Below are 21859 nucleotides of genomic sequence, written 5' to 3'. Positions count from 1 at the left end.
CTAAGTCATCGTTCTCGTTACTTGTTTCGGAGATGACGATCATCCTCTGTTCGTCGAAGACTTTGAGAAAAGTTCCCGGCTAACCGGGACCACCCATCCATAGGACGGACCCATGGTCCATCCTCCGCACTTTCCTCGGTTTGTTTTAGTTATGTAATTACCTACCACATTAGTTTGACATATACAAACAGCTTCTTTGATTAACCCTCTTATGCACTGGTTCCTTCACCTAATCTTATCACAGGACATAAAGAAAACAATGCCAAACAACTTCTTTATTATCATTTTATCCTTTTATCTTTGAAATACAAGGAGTTCCCGCCCGTAGGCGTATTCATAATCCGCCCGAAGGCTATCCAGTAATCCACCAGGGATCACTCATCCAAGTTTCCGCCCGTAGACTAGTATGCGAGCCTCGAGATCCAATCCCGAGTCACGTTAGCCTCTTGTGCAGGACCCAGAAGGCGAGGGATTTACGGCCAGAGCCCCCCTGGCACCCAAGCGTCCTCCTGCTCCAAGTAGAACTCAACGGAGAGACCTCTCGCGGCGGGTTCGGTCCACGTTCCCGGCGCAGCTAACAACCCCCTTGGTTAGGGTCAGGCAGGCAGTCGGGGGTAACTGAAGCTGCCTCTCCCTTCAGGCCTTCAACCTGAAGTATTTAGATATCTTTTCATCCTTTAGTTCATTGAGCAAACAATGCAAACAGTGCTTTCTAAACTGTTACAAGCACAATCAATTCCAATGGTCGTTTAGCTGGCAAACTGTTAAGGAGTGACTCCTTTTCTCCGAATGCAACCCACATTCGATCCGGAATCAATTGCAACTTGGCAAGATTCCTATCATTCTTAGGTTAGGGTCATACCCTACCAATACTTTAGGTTTTATTATGGTAGATTCCAGCGACCATGTCGCTTCAATCTATTGATTGGTCAATTGCTTCCAGGCAAATACCTAACTTTCCTTTTCCTTAGCAACTATTTCCCAAGAAAAGTGATGTAACAGGATGATTACCCATCCCTTTTGTAAGTTATCTTAGCGTAATAACTTGCCAGCATCATCTCGAGAAATGACAAAGCTCTCCCGTGGACAATTCTCAAGTCTATATGATGTTGCAACTTTTTGCTCATGTGTTGTATCTATTCCACGGGACCATCTCACCCATTGAATGGCATATTCAGGTCACGGAATTAACTTCAGGCGAGTAGCAAGGTTTAGGGGTCTTCTTACCCAACCCATTCCAAATTATATTGGCCCATGGTCCTAGGAATTTCCAACTCAGTCGGAGAACGAATGATCCTTAGGATAAAACCTTAGATCATTTTATGCATGAACATCCAATTGATTCGACATCTCGTGAATGTGTGTAAGATCTTTGGGTTTTGACTTGGCAACCGGTGTAAAACTAGGTCGAATTCTTATTGCACTAAACCCTAGTTAGCACTTGAGATACCTATCATATCGACCCACCCATGTCCATAAGAATCCTGGTGGTTTAGGTGTTTTAGTCAACTCAATATACTTGTCTTGCGTCACGGATCAACCTTTCCTCAAGGTAATAAACTAGATCTAGTGGAGATTAATAGTTACAATTACACCAATACGTATAAACATGCGATTCATTGCTTCTACGCATTACATGGTTCACAATAACCCTATCCTTCCTTGGTAAGGTAAAAAAAAATGCCTGATAACCTGGACACACTAACTTTTCTAGGTCCTACTAGGACTTACGTCAAATAGTCATGCCTACAACCTTATTGTCTATACTTAGAATCTTATGCTTTGATTCCTAAATGCGGTTCCTAATGAATGACATTTTTGCATGATGACTATGCAATACGCAATGTTCTCCTAGCTACAATGAAGTTCATACAAAACTACAGCTAGTGATAATCTATTCCATTTTACATGCCACTTGCAAGCCCATAAGATCATTTCCGTACTCTCTTCTATTTCCTTTCGGATAATATCTTATGGGTGTTAACTTTTCCTCATGAAATCATTACGAGGAGGATGTTGCCTAACATGCGGCACATACTTATTCCTACCATGTCTAAGAAGAAAAAATGCACTTATAAATTCCATGTCTTTGCCTAAGTAATATATGTTTAGACTCATTACTTTGATAATGTACCAAAATAGCATCATGCAGCTAGTCTCCTAAGGCGGGCAACCCGTTTCGAATTCATGACCTACTTCAACCTTGCCTAACGTTTCAAGGGATACTTTATCAAATGTCTTTTTACCACTGCCACATGCATTAAAAAAATAAGCGTAAAAGGCATTCTTCCCTATGGAACTAAGCGCACCTAATCATTTCTTTAAGCGAAAATAACTTGAAAGAACCTGGACTTGTGGGCTCGGGGAGATATCCACTTGTATGCTCGGAGATGAACCTCCCGCAGTCGTATCTTGTGTCCTTTTTGGGGCCATCGTAGGCGTGGTCTCGGCTTCTGGTTAGCTTTTGCGGCCTACGAATCGACTTGCCTTGGCATGCAACCTCCCGACCTTTGCCTTCTTCCCTTGTACGTAGGAGATTCCTTTACGGGATTTGGATAAATGGTGCTTGCGGAAGAGGGCTTTAAAGTCTTTTTGCGAAAAGCCTTTTTCGATGGGTCTAGTGGGGGTCCTTACGGGCTTCACCTTCCCCTCTTCAAAGTCCCGGGGAGGGGTATGAATGGGCCTTTGGGAAATGTGGTGGGAAGGGGGGTTAAGGAAGCCCCCTCCTTAGAAGCTTCTAAGAAGCTTCTGGACTCCTGCAGCCACGTGGGGGGGTGGAAAGGGGTTGTTATCCAGGCGGGGCGGGTCTGCGGCAGTCTGGCGGGCCCGTGGCGGTGGCTATGGCAGACTGGCGGCTAGTGGGCGGACTGGGCGACTGCAGCGCGACGATGTCGGCGACCTCCTCCAACACGGCGACCAGCTCCAGCACGTCCGGCGCGGCGACCTCCTCCAGCTCCTCCAGCACCCCCTTGCTAGGGGGTGTTTATATAGGCGTGGGGGGGGGGGTAGGGAAGAGGGCCTCCACACACGTGGAGGACTCCCCCTCATGCAGTCCGACTTTACTCCACCTTGGCCATCCCCCCTCCACACTCCCTCTCCCCCAGCCATGCATCGGCTGGGGGAAGGGATAATAATTAAAAAAATTTGCCTTGAATTTATCCCATTTGCCCTTCCCAAGCGGTTGTTTCCTCGCGGCTTTTACGGTCTTCAACCCCGGCCTTTAATTCTCGACGTGGAGGCCTCATTTTTGAGCGTGCATGGTGTGGATTATGCTCCCAATAATACGATGTAGGGGATAACCTTGCACAGGGTTTACATGGCGTGCGGGAAGTTAATATTTACGGTACGCAGTGCGCGGAAATATTACATTCTTTCCCCCTTAGAAGAATCGAGATGTCCTCATCTCGAGATAAACTGGGGATATTGAAGACTGAGAGAGCTTTCATCCATCCAGGTAGCATCCTCTTCGGGATAATCTTTCCACTGGACGAGGCATTCTCTCAAGGTTCTGGATCTCAACTGTCTCTCCCTGACATCTAAAATCTTTTCCGGTCTTAGTTCAAGGACTCCTTGACTAGGCATTACAATTTGTTGGTCATCAAGTACATGTTTTGGGTTGGGTACATACTTTTTTAAGAGACTAATATGGAATACATTGTGAACTTTTAGGTTATCAGGAAGTTGCAATTTATAAGCATTGGGTCCTAGGCATTTGAGGATTTTATACGGACCACAATACCTTGGACTTAGCTTCTTGCATTCACCTAGAGATAAAGAACTCTTTTTCGACCGTAATGGCGCTTCAAATCCGCATATGCCTTTTGTCTATCTTTGGCTGCTTGTATATCTTGTCTTATTGACCTTATTTGGTCATCCATGTCCTCCAACATTTGTCTTGAAGCTTCCACTCTTAGGGTAGGATCCGAAAAATTTAGGGGACTTCGACAATCATGACCATACAATGCCTGAAAAGGGGTCATTTGAATGCTCTGCTGGTAAGAAGCATTGTAAGCAAATTCCACTAACGGCAAGTATTGAATCCATCTCTTTGGCTCTCGACAGCAGTAAGCCCTAAGCATATCCTCAATGATTTGATTTACTTGCTCTGTTTGTCCATCTGTTTGGGGATGGTAGGCAGTGCTAAAACAGAGTTGAGTTCCAATAGCTTCAAAGATAGCTTTCCAGAAGTGTGAAGTGAAAAGAGAATCTTGATCGCTAATGATCCTTCTAGGTAACCCATGTAGCTTGAATATTTCTTTGATAAACACTCTTGCAATATCGGAGGCTTTATAGTTTGTCTTTACTGGAATCAGGTGTGCAACCTTCGTAAGCATGTCAACTACAACCATAATGGAGTTGTATCCTCCTTGGACTTGGGGTAAGCCCACCACAAAGTCCATACTGATGAATTCCCATTTCATTTGGGGAATGTCAAGTGGTTGTAACTTTCCTGGCATCATGACATGCTCAGCCTTGATACGTTGGCAAGACAAACATTCGGTGACATATTTGAGGACGTCACCTTTGAGCCTCTCCCAATAATAGCTCTTCCTGACTGCATTAAGAGTTTTTGCATAGCCTGGATGTCCTGCGAAAGGGGAGTCATGAGCTTCCCACAATATCTTCTGCTTAAGTGACTGGCTTGCTGGTATACATAGCCTTATTCTATAGTAAATAAGTCCATTGTCAACAGAAAATTCATGATACTTGGCCTGTAACTTCAAATTCTGATCCTTGGTAGATATTTCTTTTATCATTGCTTGGTAGGCCAAGTCATGGCATGCTTCCTCTCTAGCCAATTCGAGTATAGGGTTGCTTGGCATAGATACCTTTGTAGCCAGAGATCTGGCCGTTGATGGATTCTGCAAGATTAGGGAGTTTGGGAATGCCTTGCGACTGAGTGCATCGGCAACTACATTCTCTTTCCCTGGTCGATACTTGATTTCAAAATCATATTCCTCCAATATTTCAATCCATCGACGTTGCCTCATGTTGAGCTCGTTCTGGGTAAAAATCCATTTGAGGCTCTTATGATCGGTTACTAGAGTGAACTTGTTTCCCAACAGATAGTGTCTCCAAAGCTTTAGAGCATGGATGACAGCTAATAACTCCAGATCATGAGTGGCATAATTCTTTTCGTGACTCTTCAATTTCCTTGAAGAATATGCTACTGGATGACCTTCCTGCATAAGAACACACCCCAAGGTAAGAATGCTGGCATCAGTTACTACCTCGAACTCCTTATTGAGATCAGGAAGTTTCAGAATAGGTGCTGATACCAAACATTTCTTCAATTGGTCGAAGCTATTTTGTTCGGGAGTTGACCATGTAATAGAAGTCTGCTTCTTTAATAAGTCGGTAAGAGGTGCTGCAATCAAAGCATAGTTTTTGATAAAGATCCTATACCATCCTGTCAAGCCAAGAAAACTACGTATCTCTTTGACAGATACTGGTATTGGCCATTCAAGCACATCTCTGACTTTGGCTGGATCTACTGATATTCCTCCTGATGATACTATGAATCCTAGATATTCAATCTGACGTTTGAAGAATGCACACTTCTTCATTTTTGCATACAGCTTATGAGACCTCATTGTCTCCAACACAATCCGTAGTTGTGGTTCATGATCTTTTTTCTGTTTAGAATAGACTAAAATGTCATCGAAGAAGACAAGCACGAAGTCATCAAGATATGGTCTAAAAATATCCTGCATTAATCTATTGAAGGTGGCAGGTGCATTTGTAAGCCCGAATGACATAACCAAGAATTCAAAGTGCCCATATCTTGTATTGAAGGCCCTTTTTGGAATATCCTCATCCTTGATCCTGATTTGATAGTAACCTGACCTGAGATCAATTTTTGAGAAGATCTTTGCACCTTGAAGGCGGTCAAGAAGCTCATCTAATCTAGGAATAGGATACTTGTTCTTAACTGTTGATTGATTCAACCCACGATAATCAATACATAGCCGAAGTGTTCCATCTTCTTTTTTCTGGATCAGTATTGGTGCTTCCCATGGTGAACTGCTAGGACGGATGTAGCCCTAATCTAGTAGTTGCTTGAGTTGTTCCTTCAACTCAATTGCTTCCGATATAGACATTCTATAGGGTCTCTTCGCAATTGGCGCAGCTCCTATTACTAGCTTGATCTCATGATCTACTTCTCTTTAAAGCGGGAGTTCTGTTAACTCTTCAGAACTACGTCCACGTATTCCTTTAGCCAAGTGACCAATTCACTTTACTACTTTTATCAATATTCACAGTCAAGACAATCGGGAAAAAGTTTTATTCCATTCATATCAGCATAGCCCTTTCATGGTATAATTATTTCTTGGGCCGATGGAACAAGTTAATACATTAATTCGAGGAGAATAAGATGTTGTTGCATTCAGCTACAGGAACTGAGTAGTAGTACGGATTGGGGTCATCGATCTTCAGGAATCGGTAGTTCATTGGAAGATTAGGGTATCTTTTCCTTTGATATCCATTCTTCTCATGACGTCCCAAAACCTTGATTCGGTCGGCAGGGATTCTTTGAATTACTTCTCCGTACACAAACTTATTCTGGTTAGCCCTTCGACCTCCAACCTGTAGAGTTGCGTTTGCGTGAGCCTCAACAAAGATGAACAGCTTTACGATCTTTAAATCCTCCATCCACTTGATTCTCTTCAAGTTAATTTGAAGGTACGCAGGTCAATAGGCAGTTATGTAATAGATCCCTGAAACACCCATCCATCTCTGTTCCACGTACACAGGCGATGGATTGTAAATGCGGTCTAAGATGTTCATCATCTCAACCCTTTGTCGATAATTTGTGGAATGCATCGCGGTCATAAACATGACTCGGAACACTAAGAACCTGTTCCATGCTTCATAATTCTACAATACAGTATTGAAGATGAGGAAATGGTTGGACAGGAACAATTTCTTTACTTCATTTTTAATGAAATCTTATGAAAACAATTCCATTGTTGGTCGGCTCTGATACCAACTGTAACGTGTCCACTAGAATCATCCCGGACACGTCTTAGCAGTCCATCGGGAAGGATGTCTAGAAGGCTCCGCCCGGCACTCCCATGGAATGTTACGGGACTTGCGATCTAGGTCTTCCCGCGTCTGCCACGTAGCGGAAGTATCCTGGCCGTTCCCACTTAGGATCGACCTGAATTTGGGTTTTCCTGTTTGGTCGTTAGCTAGCAACAACTAGCGTCAGACCCGAGCGAACTACTTTACGCAGAAACGCCAGGTCCGAAGCGGATTCACGCTGCACTTGGTTCAAGGAGAATGGGAAACGAGAGGGATGCAAGGCTTGACCTCTCTGCCATAAGGCATAGTCCCATTCCGTTCCCCTAAAACAGCGTGAATCGGGTAATAGTTAATTCTAAGTCATCGTTCTTGTTACTTGTTTCGGAGATGACGATCATCCTCTGTTCGTCGAAGACTTTGAGAAAAGTTCCCGGCTAACTGGGACCACCCATCCATAGGACGGACCCATGGTCCATCCTCCGCACTTTCCTCGGTTTGTTTTAGTTATGTAATTACCTACCACATTAGTTTGACATATACAAACAGCTTCTTTGATTAACCCTCTTATGCACTGGTTCCTTCACGTAATCTTATCACAGGACATAAAGAAAACAATGCCAAACAACTTCTTTATTATCATTTTATCCTTTTATCTTTGAAATACAAGGAGTTCCCGCCCGTAGGCGTATTCATAATCCGCCCGAAGGCTATCCAGTAATCCACCAGGGATCACTCATCCAAGTTTCCGCCCGTAGAATAGTATGCGGGCCTGGAGATCCAATCCCGAGTCACGTTAGCCTCTTGTGCAGGACCCGGAAGGCGAGGGATTTACGGCCAGAGCCCCCCTGGCACCCAAGCGTCCTCCTGCTCCAAGTAGAACTCAACGGAGAGACCTCTCGCGGCGGGTTCGGTCCACGTTCCCGGCGCGGCTAACAACCCCCTTGGTTAGGGTCAGGCAGGCAGTCGGGGGTAACTGAAGCTGCCTCTCCCTTCAGGCCTTCAACCTGAAGTATTTAGATATCTTTTCATCCTTTATTTCATTGAGCAAACAATGCAAACAGTGCTTTCTAAACTGTTACAAGCACAATCAATTCCAATGGTCGTTTAGCTGGCAAACTGTTAAGGAGTGACTCCTTTTCTCCGAATGCAACCCGCATTCGATCCGGAATCAATTGCAACTTGGCAAGATTCCTATCATTCTTAGGTTAGGGTCATACCCTACCAATACTTTAGGTTTTATTATGGTAGATTCCAGCGACCATGTCGCTTCAATCTATTGATTGGTCAATTGCTTCCAGGCAAATACCTAACTTTCCTTTTCCTTAGCAACTATTTCCCAAGAAAAGTGATGTAACACGATGATTACCCATCCCTTTTGTAAGTTATCTTAGCGTAATAACTTGCCAGCATCATCTCAAGAAATGACAAAGCTCTCCCGTGGACAATTCTCAAGTCTATATGATGTTGCAACTTTTTGCTCATGTGTTGTATCTATTCCACGGGACCATCTCACCCATTGAATGGCGTATTCAGGTCACGGAATTAACTTCAGGCGAGTAGCAGGGTTTAGGGGTCTTCTTACCCAACCCATTCCAAATTATATTGGCCCATGGTCCTAGGAATTTCCAACTCAGTCGGAGAACGAATGATCCTTAGGATAAAACCTTAGATCATTTTATGCATGAACATCCAATTGATTCGACATCTCGTGAATGTGTGTAAGATCTTTGGTTTTGACTTGGCAACCGGTGTAAAACTAGGTCGAATTCTTATTGCACTAAACCCTAGTTAGCACTTGAGATACCTATCATATCGACCCACCCATGTCCATAAGAATCCTGGTGGTTTAGGTGTTTTAGTCAACTCAATATACTTGTCTTGCGTCACGGATCAACCTTTCCTCAAGGTAATAAACTAGATCTAGTGGAGATTAATAGTTACAATTACACCAATACGTGTAAACATGCGATTCACTGCTTCTACGCATTACATGGTTCACAATAACCCTATCCTTCCTTGGTAAGGTAAAAAAAAATGCCTGATAACCTGGACACATTAACTTTTCTAGGTCCTACTAGGACTTACGTCAAATAGTCATGCCTACAACCTTATTGTCTATACTTAGAATCTTATGCTTTGATTCCTAAATGCGATTCCTAATGAATGACATTTTTGCATGATGACTATGCAATACGCAACGTTCTCCTAGCTACAATGAAGTTCATACAAAACTACAGCTAGTGATAATCTATTCCATTTTACATGCCACTTGCAAGCCCATAAGATCATTTTCGTACTCTCTTCTATTTCCTTTCGGATAATATCTTATGGGTGTTAACTTTTCCTCATGAAATCATTACGAGGAGGATGTTGCCTAACATGCGGCACATACTTATTCCTACCATGTCTAAGAAGAAAAACTGCACTTATAAATTCCATGTCTTTGCCTAAGTAATATATGTTTAGACTCATTACTTTGATAATGTACCAAAATAGCATCATGCAGCTAGTCTCCTAAGGCGGGCAACCCGTTTCGAATTCATGACCTACTTCAACCTTGCCTAACGTTTCAAGGGATACTTTATCAAATGTCTTTTTACCACTGCCACATGCATTAAAAAAATAAGCGTAAAATGCATTCTTCCCTATGGAACTAAGCGCACCTAATCATTTCTTTAAGCAAAAATAACTTGAAAGAACCTGGACTTGTGGGCTCGGGGAGATATCCACTTGTATGCTCGGAGATGAACCTCCCGCAGTCGCATCTTGTGTCCTTTTTGGGGCCATCGTAGGCGTGGTCTCGGCTTCTGGTTAGCTTTTGCGGCCTACGAATCGACTTGCCTTGGCATGCAACCTCCCGACCTTTGCCTTCTTCCCTTGTACGTAGGAGATTCCTTTACGGGATTTGGATAAATGGTGCTTGCGGAAGAGGGCTTTAAAGTCTTTTTGCGAAAAGCCTTTTTCGATGGGTCTAGTGGGGGTCCTTACGGGCTTCACCTTCCCCTCTTCAAAGTCCCAGGGAGGGGTATGAATGGGCCTTTGGGAAATGTGGTGGGAAGGGGGGTTAAGGAAGCCCCCTCCTTAGAAGCTTCTAAGAAGCTTCTGGACTCCTGCAGCCACGTGGGGGGGTGGAAAGGGGTTGTTATCCAGGCGGGGCGGGTCTGCGGCAGTCTGGCGGGCCCGTGGCGGTGGCTATGGCAGACTGGCGGCTAGTGGGCTGCTGGGCGACTGCAGCGCGACGATGTCGGCGACCTCCTCCAACACGGCGACCAGCTCCAGCACGTCCAGCGCGGCGACCTCCTCCAGCTCCTCCAGCACCCCCTTGCTAGGGGGTGTTTATATAGGCATGGGGGGGGGGGGGTAGGGAAGAGGGCCTCCACACACGTGGAGGACTCCCCCTCATGCAGTCCGACTTTACTCCACCTTGGCCATCCCCCCTCCACACTCCCTCTCCCCCAGCCATGCATCGGCTGGGGGAAGGGATAATAATTAAAAAAAATTGCCTTGAATTTATCCCATTTGCCCTTCCCAAGCGGTTGTTTCCTCGCGGCTTTTACGGTCTTCAACCCCGGCCTTTAATTCTCGACGTGGAGGCCTCATTTTTGAGCGTGCATGGTGTGGATTATGCTCCCAATAATACGATGTAGGGGATAACCTTGCACAGGGTTTACACGGCGTGCGGGAAGTTAATATTTATGGTACGCAGTGCGCGGAAATATTACATGTCCTCACCCTAGAAGATATGATCACCGTACCAGAGGTCCTCAACAACAAGTAAGCCCTCCTCGTACTAGGACTCAAGAGCAAGAGCAGTCACAACCTACAATTTTACAACCACCTTATGTTCAAGCTGAAACCCCTGTTGTTCAACCAAATATTAATGTTATAAAAATAGAGGAGGTGGTTAGGGATAGAAGGCTCCAAGAAGAAATAGCGAGAGGTAAGATGAAGGTAGATGTAGTAGAGACCATGCCTATCAAGCGGGTACGTGTCCAAACTGAGGCAAGCAAGGAAGCAATCGATGAGGCAAGTACATCACGGGCACTACAGATGAAGGGAAGAAGAGAAAGGCGAACTAGGTCTAAAATTGATATCTCTGACTTCCCTTTGGGTTCTTGGACACAACCTTATGATCTGATAGCAGATGTGAGCTCTCAAGGGCCAAAAATTACTTGGCCACAACTACTTCATGCCTCTCCAAAGCTACGACAACAATGGTAAAAAATGGTAAGCACAAGGGCAAGGCAAGGTAAAATGATTAGTGCAATCAAGGCATATGGTCTCAAAGATATTGTGCCTTTAGTGGAGGCTCAAATCAAAGGTCAAACGGATTCGAAAAACATACATTGATAGTGGAGCAGAGGTTTGTGTCATGACAGAAAAGCTTATGCATCAATTAGGCTTAGAAGTAATGGAATCCTCAACCTTTAGGGCAAAGATGGCCAACAATGATGCGGTCACATGTGTGGGTGTAGTGAAAGCTTTGAGAGTTTCTATTTTTGGAATCACTATAGCAGTGGATATTTATGTGATGCGAGTAAAGGGAGAAGGATATCCCCTCATCATAAGGAGACCTTGGCTTATGGGAATCGGAGCTAGGCAAGATTGGGCAACAAGGGATCTGGAGTTGAGGCCACGTAAGGTGGGTGGCCACAATTAAAAGATGGTTTACAACTTGAAGAGTGAGCATCAAGAGAACGTTGAACTAGAAACGCCTGCTAATGAGTGTAGCTCAAGTGGATGTTCCTCATCAGTAAAAGAGTAAGAGAGTTCAAGTGGAGAGAGTGATAGCACTCTCAAAGTTATGGGCATCACCTTAAAGGAACCTACCTCATCAGAAGACAACCCAAGAATCCAAGGAGAAGATGTGTGGGAGGCTAGCCTAGAAAAGATAATATCCAAGGATATAAAGGATGAAGAAAGGGAGGGTTATGTGAATGTTCTCAAGAAGCATGCATCATTGTTTATTTCTGATTATACTCACATTACAAGTGTCACTGCAATGAAGCATCACATCCAACTCAAAGAAGTAAGTAAATCTGTAGTACAAAGATTGAGAAGACTGGGAGTTGTGCAACAGGATGCACTGTTGATAGAGGTGAAGAGACTCTTGAATGCAGGATTCATATACCTAGCGGAAGATTCAGAATGGGTCTCCCTAGTAGAATTGAGGCCAAAGAAAAATGGTAAGTAGCAAGTATGCATAGATTACAAGCCACTAAATGCTGCAAAAAAGAGGGATCACTTTCCTCTCCCATTTCGAGATGAAATCTTGAATGAAGTAGCGGGACATGAATGGTATACAGTGTGTGATGGCTACTCTGGCTACTTCCAGATTCGCATTGCAGAGGAGGATCAAAAGAATACCACTTTTATCACACCATGGGGCTGTTTTACCTTTCGGGTCATGCCCTTTGGTCTCACAAATGCTCCAGCAATCTTTCAACGATTCATGAATATGGTCTTCCAACCTTACTTTGGTAAGTCCATAAGGGTTTTCATAGATGACTTTTGTATTTACAACTCAAGGAACATACATCTACACAAGGTTGATGAAGGATTTACTTGCTTCGCTAGGCTGGGTGGACAACTAAATAAGGATAAATGTCACATTGGGGAAAGCAAGGTTACACTACTAGGGCATGTAGTGTCAATTGAAGGAATTGAGGTAGATAAAAAAAATGTAGAAACTTTGCTAGCTCTACCTTCCCCAACCTCCATCAAACAATTAGTCTTCTTCTTGAAAAAGCTAAGAATTTGGGTAGATTTATGCACTTACTCTCTCGGGCCATATATCCCCTGTAGCAACTAACACGCCAAGAAACACTTGTATGGAGTGAGCAAAATGAAGGACATTTTATAGAGATAAAGAAAATGTTGGGTTCACTTCCTATAATCCTCCAACCTTGTTGAAAAGAAACATTCTTTGTAAACCCTAGCATGGGAGAAGAGGCCATTGGTGCTACTTTCCTACAAAAAGATCCAAAAACATCCTTCATGAGGCCTGTGTATTTTGCTAGCCACCTCATGAAAGCCTCAAAGAAGGCTTACACCTCCATGGAACAACTAGTGTTGGCCCTCATGTTTGCAGTAACCAAATTTTGGCCATATTTGCTTCCAAAGTGGTTTGTGATCATCACTGTGGAGGATATGTTTCCCTATGCACTACAACATATGGAAATCTCTGACAAAATAGGAAAGTGGGTGGTTCGACTTCAAGAGTTTGATTATACAGTGCAGGTTGAAAAAATAACTCGAGCATGCCTGGTTGATATTTTGACAAACAGGTGCTATGAGAAAAATCTCAGGGTGAAAAGAAAGGACCTTCCACCACCCCCATCCATAAAGACTCTTGTAGATGCTTATAGCCTCTACTTTGATGGTGCACACAAGAGAACTAAGGATAAGGCAGCCGCAGGCATTGTTGTCTTCTCTCCTTTAGGAGAGAAAATCTATGGTGAAGGAATCATCTTGGAAGGTGTCCACTCTAACAATGAGATAGAATATCAAGCTTTAATTCATGGTCTTTGTTGGTGTCTTAGTAATTCAATCGAGAGGTTGAATGCTTTTGGAGACTCTATGCTATTGGTAAGGCAAATGCAAGGTACATGGGCATAAAAAAATACAAACCTCTCTAGTAAAATGAGAGAGGCCAAATCTCTTATGAGAAGATTTAGGGAGGCACAAGTACATCATGTGCCAAGAGACCAAAACAAGGATGCCGACCATCTAGCATCATCAAAGCTGAATGAGTCAATGATGGGAGTAGTGGCTATCAAACCTCCACTTCAGCAAGGCAAGGAAGACTTAGAAGATATTCTACACCTCTTAGAGCAAGGAGAAGCTCCCAAACACCTCACTAAGGGAGAAAGATAGTGGCTAGCTCAAAAGGCTACAAGATATCACATGGTAAATGATAGTTTGTATTGTCTTGGTAAGGATGGTGTGCTTAGGAAAGCGCCTTTAAAGTGGAAAATTGAAGAAATCTTAAAAGCTTCCCATGATGATATGTGTGGAGGCCACTTTGCACACGATATCACAAGTAGAAAGGCGTAAGAAGAATCTACCATTGACTCATGGGTGTTGGATAGTGGGGCCTCCCATCACATGACCAACAAGAAAGGTCTATACAGTTCTATGCAGCCTCTACAAGAATCCATCATTGTGACAGTTGGAAATGATGCAAAATGCCTTGTGAGGGCACATGTAATATTTCTTTTTTTGCTGCAAATGGTGAAGTCAAAATTCTTTCAAATGTGTTGTATGTTCCAGAAATTAGAAGAAATCTATTGTTAGTTGCTACCATAACTGATCTTGGTCATGAAGTGAGGTTTAAGAAGACACGTGTAGAAATTCTCGAGAGTGCTCGCAAAGTTGTTGGCAAAGGAGAAAGAAAGAACAACTTGTATGAGCTAAGTGCTCTTATAGCTACCACTGAAGTGGGCACAAGTAAGCTTTGACATGACAGTTTTAGGCACATCAGATTTGCAGTGTTAAAGGAGATGCACAAGCAAGGTATGGTTGCTCACCTACCTACAATGACTGAATTGAAGGAACCAGTGAAGCTTGTATGATGGGCAAGTAACAGAGAAAGGCATTTCCACAGGAAATCAAGAATAGAGCACAAGATCCTCTAGAGTTGGTACGTGCTTACTTGTGCGGTAAGATGCCTACATAGGCCTTGGGGAGATCTTCTTATTTTATGTTGATTGTCAATGACTATGGTAGGAAGATGTGGGTGTACTTCATTTGTGATAAGGCTCAAGCTTTTGGTAAGTTTAAAGAATGGCTAAAACTTATTGAGAATGAAACAGGAAAAAGTGTGAAGAAATTTAGAACAGATGGTGGTGGTGAATTCAACTCAAACGAGTTTGAAAAATTTTGCAAGAGCAAAGGGATCAAGCATCAATTGATGACTCCTCACACACCTCAGCAAAACGGTGTTGTGGAATGCAGGAATCGGACCATTGTGGAGATGGCAAGATGCTTGCTAAAGAGAAAGGGATTGCCTGTCCATTTTTGGGCTGAAACTATTGATAATGCAGTCTACATTCTAAATCGGAGCTACACAAAGGCTCTCAAGGAAAAAATACCTCATGAGGCTTATATTGGCAAGAAATCATCTGTCTCACGTTTCAAAATTTTTGGATGTGAATGTTATGCACATGTTTTGGATGAGAAGAGAAACAAGTTTAAACCAAAAAGCAAAAAATGCATCTTCTTGGGTTAAAGTGATGAGCAGAAGGCTTACAAATTATATGACCAAGAGGCAAAGAAGATCATCGCGAGCTATGATGCGGTGGAGGAGCCACATAGAGTGGAGGAGGAGAAGGCAAGTTCTTCCACTTTATCATTAAGTGAAGAAGTAGTCCACTATGAACCTGTCCTGAGAGTTATCCCTATCCTTAAGGAGGAGGAAGTATCATCTTTAGATGATGAGGAAAAAGTTCACCAACCTGACATCACCCCATCAAAAAATCCATTGTTGCATTGGGTTAAGTAGCTCTATGACCACAATAATCCAATGCTTATATCCATTGAGGAGAAGGAAGGACCAAGGAGGTCTCAGATAATAGAGGAGAAAAGGAGGGCTTCTACTCACAAAGTCAATATGGCCTTGATGTGACTGAGATTATAAGAGAAGTAAAGGAGCTAACTAAGAGGCACTTGTAGATCTAGCATGAAAGGTAGCTATGCAAGCCAAGTATGAGAGCAAAATGAAGAATGACACTTGGGAGCTAGTTGATCAGCTAGCAAAGTAGAATGTTATTGACACCAAGTGGATCTGGAAGGTAAAGTACAAGGCTAATGGTATCTTAGAAAAGTACAAAGCTAGATGGTTGCCCAAGGATTTTCACAGGTTGAAGGGTTTGATTTTCAAGAGTCATTTGCCCCAACTACTAGAATGACCACTATTTGCATAGTCCTTGAAGTGGCTACCCACAAGTAGTGGCGAGTTTACCAAAAGGATGTTAAGTCAACATTCTTAAATGGTGACCTCAAGGAGGAGATGTACTAGCTCACCCACCAGGGTTTGAGTCACCCCATTCTAAGAACAAAGTGTATAAGCTCAAGAAGGCATTGTATGGGCTGAAACAATCCCCAAGAGCATGGTACCTATGGATAGATAAGTTCCTTTTAAGTTTAAACTTCAAAAGATGTGCCTCACATGCTAACTTGTATGTTTACAAGGATTGTGAAAAGTTTGTAGTGATTGTCCTATATGTGGACGACCTTCTTATTATAGGTGACTATGAAGATATGATCAACCAAACTCGAAAGGCTTTGAGGTCTGAGTTTGAAGCGACAGACTTGGGCTTGCTGCACTATTGTTTGGGGATTGAAGTTTGGCAAGAGCCAGGAAAGATCTTCATCTCTCAGAAGAAGTATGCATGAGAGATCTTGAAGGCATTTGGCTACACCTATGGAGGTAAATGAAAAGTTATCTGTTGAGGATACATTAGCACTAGCAGACATTGGGAGGTACACGAGGTTGGTTGGTAGTCTACTAATCTACTTGTGTATGTAAACTAGATGTCAATTTTTTTGTTGGTGTTTTGAACAGGTTCTCAAACAAACCTCATGAGAATCATTGAAAAGCTAGGATACGGGTGCTTAGATACTTGAAGGAAACTCTTGACTATCATATCACATACAATTTTGAAACTTCTTTTGTGGGGAATTGTGACTCAGATTGGGCAGGAGATAGTGATTCTAGGAAGTTGGTTTCTCGTTATTGTTTCTCTTTGGGTTCAGGAATTTTCTCTTGGATTGGTAAGAAACAACCAGCAATGGCATTGAGTAGAGTACAAGGCAACTTGTTTTGCTGCATATAAAGCAATATGGTTGAGAAGGATCTTATGGCATATTGAAGTGTAGGATGAAGAACCAATTGTGCTAAGATGTGACAATCAGAGTTGCATCGCCATTGCCAAAAATCTAATGTTTCATACTACCTGCACCAAATACATAGAGATCTATTATCACTATGTGCGTGATTTGATTGAGGATGGGATAGTGGAACAGGTCTACTGTCCAATAGAGGAGAATGGAGTGGATATCTTTACCAAAGAACTTACAAAGAATCTCTTCAAGTTCATCTTCAAACACTCCGCATTAGGCTGATGAGATAGTTCACTTGGTGGGTGGACATTGAGGGGGAGTGTTAGATATGCTCAATGCCCCACCCTCATAAGGTGCCACCAATGATCCATGGTGCTCAAAGTTGTAAGGCCCCCATTACGAGGAAAAGCCATATGTGAGCCTAAGTATTGGTTAAGTCCTAACTTGTATGTCAGATGAGGTCTATGTGATCGGATGGCAAAAAGGTGACCTTTGTGGGTCTAATCTTTGGGTTAGATGGAGCAATTAAGCTAGTAGCAACTCGAGGCACATTGCATTGAGTTGCATGGTAAGGGAGTTAAAAGGAGCCACTATTTTGGGGTCCGAGATAAAGGGAATATTCTTTGGCCTACTAGGGGAGGCTCATATGGTAAGTTGGTCGACCTAACCACCTTCGGGGGCTATAAGAGCTAAATCCATTCATAGTCATCTATCATCTATCTTTCACCCAGTTAGAGTTGTTCTAGCAAGCCTTAAGCTTTTCACCTATCTTTTTTCTAGATCGTCATCTAAACTTCACAGTGGAAGCACATGAGTGGACAGAACCATCTTTGTATCAATTGTTTGGAGGTAAAGAATTTACTTATTCTCATATTATCTGTGTACTCTCTATCTCTTTCTCAGATTCTGTTCATTGCACTATGTAATTTTTTAATGAGATATATATATATATATATATGCAAAATTTGTAGCTTGAGTAATCCATTGAGTCAAGATTATAGCAACAATAATCATATCACTAAGACAAAAGTAAACTAATATTTCCACCAATATATGAGCAAATCCCATCATTCTTTGATTCATTGAAAGTAATAGTTGAAGCAAAAATAGAACCAACTCCAATAGGAAACCCCAAATCTATGTGAAAGCTCAACTGCCTACTCAAGGCTATAATTCTAAGAAATAAATGGTAAGACTTGTGCTTAATAATCCTACAGCCTTCCAAGGCAACAAGTCCTAGTAGATTACTATCACATCCTAAGTGTATGAGTGGTCAACAAAAATGATATTGAAATCATGATCAACACAAATGATATTGAGATCATGATCATCAAATTAGTTCTAGGATAAATATTGACCATTCGAAATTAATAGAGGCTTGATACATCACGGTTCTCATAAATAGTCAATGTTACATAGTAGCCCATGCATGATGAAGGAAAACAAAAAAGAGGAAATTGGGAATCCTTACGTAATGCTTCTTGTAAGAACAAAGTTATGAGATGAGTACCATCAATACAAATGATTGCATGTGTAATGGAGATAAGAGCTCTTACCACTTGACAAACATTTGGCCAAAGGTGAATTATTAAGGAATTTCCTTGCCAAATATTCTCATCACACCTTGTTATCAGTCATTTCAAGATCCATAATTAGAAGAACAATGTCTTCTTTAGCAAGGAGAGCATGTCAATCCCTAAAACTATTTCTGGAATGGCATCATGCATGTGGCTCCCATGAACAAAACCATATTGATTTTTATGAATCAATCTGCTAATCAATCCCTAAAACCATGTTCAAAATCACTACAAAGATATGCAGGTATAGCAACGGTGCTTTGTGATGCAAAATAGTGGTATCACTATTTGTGTCGCTATTAGCGCCGCAAATGTGATGCTAATAGCAATGGTACTCAGACAAAAAAAATGCGGGCCGAAACCTAAGCTTGTTATTTTGTGTGCATCACGAAAGAGAGAGTGAAAGGGAGAGCGAAAGGGAGAGAGAACATCTTGTATTTGAGAGGGAGAGGGAGAGAAAGAGAGAAAGAGAGATAAGGAAAGCTTTTCACCGCCGCCATCGGTGTTTGCGAAGAAGAGGAGGAAGTGTACGGAGGGCAAAGAGGAGCTGCCGAACCCTTCTTTGAGCCTTTACGGTGAGTGATTGTTTCTTCTTGATTTTTTTGTGTGTTTTCTATTTCTCTTTTACTTGTTTTTATTAAAATTCGTGTGTATTGAGAGAGCGAGAGGAAATGAGAGAGAAAAAGAGGGAGAGGGAGAGGGAGGGAGAGGAAATAAGAGAGGGAGAGGGAGAGGAAGAGGGAGAGGGAGAGGGAGAGGGAGAGGGAGAGGGAGAGGGAGAGGGAGAGGGAGAGGGAGGGAGAGGAAAAAGAGGGAGAAGAAGAGAGAGAAAAATTAACCATAATAGGGAAAGAGAGAAAGAGAGGGAGAGGGAGAGGGAGGGAGAGGAAATGAGAGAGGGAGATGGAGAGGGAGGGAGAGGAAAGAGAGGAAAACATTAAACATAATAGGGAAAGAGAGAAAGAGAGGGAGAGGGAGAGGGAGGGAGAGGAAATGAGAGAAGGAGAGGAAGAGAGTAAAAGAAATGAGAGAGGGAGAGAAAGAGAGAAAAAACATTAAACATAATAGGGAAAGGGAGAAAGAGAGGGAGAGGGAAAGGGAGAGGGAATGAGAGATGGAGAGGAAGAGAGAAAAGGAAGAGGGAGAGGGAGAGGGAGAGGGAGAGGGAGCGAGAGGGAGAGGGAGAGGGAGGGAGAGGAAATGAGAGAGGTAGAGGAAGAGAGAAAAGGAAGTGAGAGAGGGAGAGGGAGAGGAGAGATAAAAAACATTAAACATAATAGAGAAAGAGAGAAAGAGAGGGAGAGGGTGAGGGAGGGAGAGGAAATGAGAGAGGGAGAGGAAGAGAGAAAAGGAAGTGAGAGAGGGAGAGGAGAGAGAAAAAAACATTAAACATAATAGGGAAAGAGAGAAAGAGAGGGAGAGGGAGAGGGAGGGAGAAAACAGTAAACATAATAGAGAAATAGAGAAAGAAAGGGAGAGGGAGAGGGAGGGAGAGGTTGTTATTTTCTTGTTTGTAGTAGTAGTAGTTTTTCTTTTCTTTTCTTATTTATTGTTGTTTAGTTTTCTTGTTTTTTGTCGTCATAGTAGTAGTAGTAGTAGTAGTTTTTTCTTCTTTTTTGTGAGTGAGTGGAGCTCTGTGTAGAAGTTGAGTCATCCTCTTGTAGACTCTCTTGGTCCGCCTCCATGTAGGTGGTGTCAAACATTTGTCATCCTCAAGGATTGATAGGCACAACTTACCTCCATGGATTGTGAGAATCAGGGGCAGCATAGAAGAAAGCTTGCTCACAATGTGTTGGTAATATGTATGGTTCCCATGTTCTCGATAATGGCTTTGAAGAGTCAACTGACCAAAACCTAAAGGGCTTTTGTCTCATTGTGGCTCTAGCCCCTTTTTACTTAGCATGGAACTAGTCAACCTTCAACACAACCCGTTAACATACAAGATTTGCAACATTTTAGAAGGAAGTCTAAAGCAAAGATTGTCAACGTAGTATTGTCGTCAGAAATTACCCTCTTGCAAATACGATAGTGCCAAGCTTATAAATAGCAACTATGGCTCCCAAAAAGCCAAGCTCCTCTTCAATAAGATTTGTGTCTCGTGCACTTGCACATGATTTTTGGCTAAAAGAAGAGATAATGCAAGAATCTTGGGTCTGATTTAGTCGATCAATTTTGTTGACTATGCCCACATATTACTGTACCTGTGTACCTAAAGGTGCAAGAATGAAATATGTTAACTTTAAGTTACATCACTAAGATTACATACAACTCAATATAAGTACATGAAAGAAAGAAATGTTACCTCTCTATCACAACCAAATCCAATCTCTCTTTGCTCGTCATCACTAGTGTCTTCCCCTTCCATGATTCCATCTCTAATACAGTGGGATAAACATGAAAGAATTGAGGGAGGTTCTATCTTGCTAGATTTTTGACCTCCTTGTCTTCTTTGTGCATTGCAAACTACTTCACGGTACTCTTCAACAAATTTTTCCATACACTGTGAGTTGTGAATAACAAATGTGGACAAGTTCATACGTTCCTTGTATAAGACCTTGAAAGGAACACCCTTACCGCATAATACCTCGTCTGATAGTGTAGTGGGATCATCCACTGTCCATTTGTGAGGAGCAGCCTCATCAACATGCTCAAGGTACTTGACAAGGTAGTACATGCACTCTCCAACCAACCATCCCTTCGACATTGAGCCCTTTGGTCAGCTCTTGGCAAACAAGCCCCTTCATGACTCTCATGAACCTCTCTACCCAAAACATTCAATGAGACCTAACAACACCTCCAATCTCTATCTCATCCAACAAATAGATTAGTACGTGGACTTGAATGTCAAAAAAAGAAGTAGGTATCTCCTTCTCCATCAGGCAAAGCAAGCTCAATGCATTCCCTTTTCTTTTGCTGATGCCAGGAGGCATATTTCACGGTGGATTCCGTGCCACGGTGGATTCCGTGAGGTTTTACGGTGGATTTCGTAAACTTTGATGACTGGGGCTCATACACAAAGTGGATTCTTTGTGTGAGAAGTTGATGGGGACGCCTATCCTTTTCGGGCGTTTCATTAATTTAGTGTATACATGGGTGATTTCATAGCGGGTGATTCCGCAAAATGCATATTAAATTAATAAACGTTTATGAGTTTAGAGTGCGCACTCGTAATAAATCAACTGGTTAGAATTGATACCACTCGTGCGCCCATCAAAATATAAGTGATAACTCGAATACTTGCTATCCTCCAATGAATAACTTTGTAGTTCGGAGTTTCTTCGCAGGAACAGTCCTTCTATGAGTTTTGAACAGAAGTCAGTTTTGACTTCAAGTGACTTGTCTGACTTGCAGAGTTGCAAACTTATATGACTTGTAGAGTACCAGAACTTGCAGAACTTGAGTGACTTAGTAGA

This window comes from Lygodium microphyllum, chromosome 2 (assembly GCF_053477565.2).
Source record: "Lygodium microphyllum isolate KBCC chromosome 2, Lygodium_microphyllum_v1.1.10, whole genome shotgun sequence".
Classification (NCBI taxonomy): domain Eukaryota; kingdom Viridiplantae; phylum Streptophyta; class Polypodiopsida; order Schizaeales; family Lygodiaceae; genus Lygodium; species Lygodium microphyllum.
Note: the sequence above shows the minus strand (reverse complement) of the source record.